Source organism: Malus sylvestris, chromosome 2, assembly GCF_916048215.2.
Source record: "Malus sylvestris chromosome 2, drMalSylv7.2, whole genome shotgun sequence".
NCBI lineage: Eukaryota > Viridiplantae > Streptophyta > Magnoliopsida > Rosales > Rosaceae > Malus > Malus sylvestris.
The window spans coordinates 29,901,021-29,903,468 of NC_062261.1; the positions used below are offsets into that span (position 1 = coordinate 29,901,021).

General features: G+C 40.5%; 1 long non-coding RNA gene across 1 annotated transcript; it reads right to left on the reverse strand.

Moving 5' to 3' along the window:
- Positions 1-1,306: 1,306 nt before the first annotated feature.
- Positions 1,307-2,241, reverse strand: LOC126585554 (uncharacterized). The gene is made up of 3 exons (XR_007610585.1): positions 2,136-2,241; positions 1,871-2,002; positions 1,307-1,375 (listed from the first exon to the last, which is right to left on the reverse strand). It is a non-coding gene; the product is annotated as an uncharacterized LOC126585554 (long non-coding RNA).
- Positions 2,242-2,448: the final 207 nt, after the last annotated feature.

The following is a 2,448-nucleotide window of genomic DNA, read 5'->3' on the forward strand; positions in this document are numbered from 1 at the left end:
TAATCACCATTATCTTGTTTAATTTTGGTTGAGGTATGCATTAAACTTTGAGATGTATTTCAACATTCTGGAAGAGATGTGTGACACACCCCGTCCCGAAGGAGGGCGTGCTGGCCATCACGTGAGAGTGACGTAACCATGTGCACAGTGCGGAAGCTAAGAAGATAAATAGAAATACGAATTAATAAAAACCGAATCACTAGCAATTCTAGCTAAGAAAGTAAGCTAGTGCGAGTCTAAGTGTATAAATACACAATCAGAGCAATAAGAACGTCTAGTTGCAGTCGAGTAGGACAATTACTAAATTATAACACTCGAAGGTGAATCCTACTTTTGTGAATTCTGTCAGAATACCGTTGGATTCCTCATGGCCACCAAAGCATTGCTACCTAGAACCTGGAGGGGCGAAAAAAAAAAACGCGTGAGTGGGCAAAAACAAATCTTTTCAAAACCTTTTCTCTTTTCAAAGGTTATAACCCATCGCTGTAAAACCTGTATAATTTCCCAGAAAAATAGCATATATACATATATACTCATCTCAAAACATATCTCAAATCATGTTATCAATATGCCACTAAGTATATGCCATGTTCATACCCATAATATGACAGAAAGGTATTAACAGGTGATGCATCTCAAATCAAATCACATAAGCCGGATCCACCTCGGTGGCCTGTACGGCTGAATATAGCTCATTATAGATAATAACATGTCAACCAAGTGATCAGCTCGGCTGAAACTATAGCTCATAATCAATCTCAACATATCTCATCATATCAAATATATATATCCTGCACATGAGTTGGAACCACCTGAAGTGGTCTGTAAGACAAGACTGGGTGTAATATAGTTATGCTCAACACCATCCTCTCATGATAGTTGTGCGATAAATCGCTAGTCACCTACAAGTCGGAACCACCTATAGTGGTCTGTACGACAAGACTGTGCACCTAAATTGGATCCAATGTGAGCATATGGTGCAGGAGGTGACAATATATATATACAAGCCTGAATCATATCTCTGCTAAATCACAATCATCCTGGTGCAGGTTTATGAGCTTTCAATACATCTCACATAATCATCATTTCACATTAACAATCTCTGTCATCGATATATACTCACCTGATACTTACCTGTGCGTCCACAGCACCAATCACCATTATATGCAACTACTAATGCATGAATAAAATAAATATATACTTTGCATGGCATTTCATATCGCACTTCATATCACATTTCATTTAAATTGATTTCCCGGGAAAAATCTCATTTATATAGGTATATACGGAAAACAAAAGCCCACTCACAGATATGACGAAGGGTCGTAACCCCCAAGCCTCGATTGATGGCGCTCGTCCTCAGGATATGCCTCACCTATAGGCGTAATAACCGAATAAACATTATTTAATGCACATAACCAACAATAGGTAATAACTTTTCATACAATGCTCAAATGGGGTGTTTGAATATACCAACGTGATCTACACAACCTCACGAACATCCCCATATTTTTAGAATATTTTTCCGACCACCCACGCGCCGCCACGCGCCGGCGAGTGCACGGCCACACGTGTGGCCACGCGCAGAGAACCCTAACGGAATCAGTAACGGCAGTTAGGGAATATTTTAAATCCTAACAGATTTTGTTAAACTTAACTGACGGCGTCAGAATATTGCGTCAGAATTGACGGAATATTCCGTCATCTTCAACCTCAGACTCTGGCGACCGTCGCAGTCGCCGGAAAACTGGGAATTTTTCAAATCGCTATATCTCACTCATTTTTCATCCATTTCCTACGAAATTTGCACCAATGGAAAGTTTATGAAGAGTAGAACACATTCATACCTCTTTTGGGACCTAAAACTCACCGGATCTAGCAGGAGAATTTCAAAGAAAACCGGTCAAGCTTGAAGCTCACGATCCCGATGTCCAAAACCACCAAACAAACCACTCCGAGCTTCCTTAGAACCTCACTAAGCTTCCTATAAGCTTCAAATTCCCTGAAACAACCATATTTACGTCCACATGAACAGTATTCAAAACTGGGGTTCGGATTTCACGAGTTTTCGAAGCATTCACATCCAAACAAAGGTACCAATGAACTCAGGAGGTTACGATGAGCTAGAATCTTACCTTTAAAACCTTGATCCGTGCCTGAAATGGAGAGTTCAAAGGCTGTCCGTACAAATAAGAAAGAGAGAGAGGGAGAGTCTGCGAGAGAGTACGGGACAGAAGAGAGAGAAGGGTATTATTTGTGTGTGGTTTACACACAACCAACCAATCACCACCATGTAGACTTAAGTTCCCATTGGCCCCGAAATCTTTGGAACTTAACATTTTAGTCCACCACTAAAGCATGTCACACACCACACATCTCAACGTTCAAGGGTATATCCGTCATTTCACACTGTCGATAATAAATTTTTTTAGGGACGGGCTGTCACAT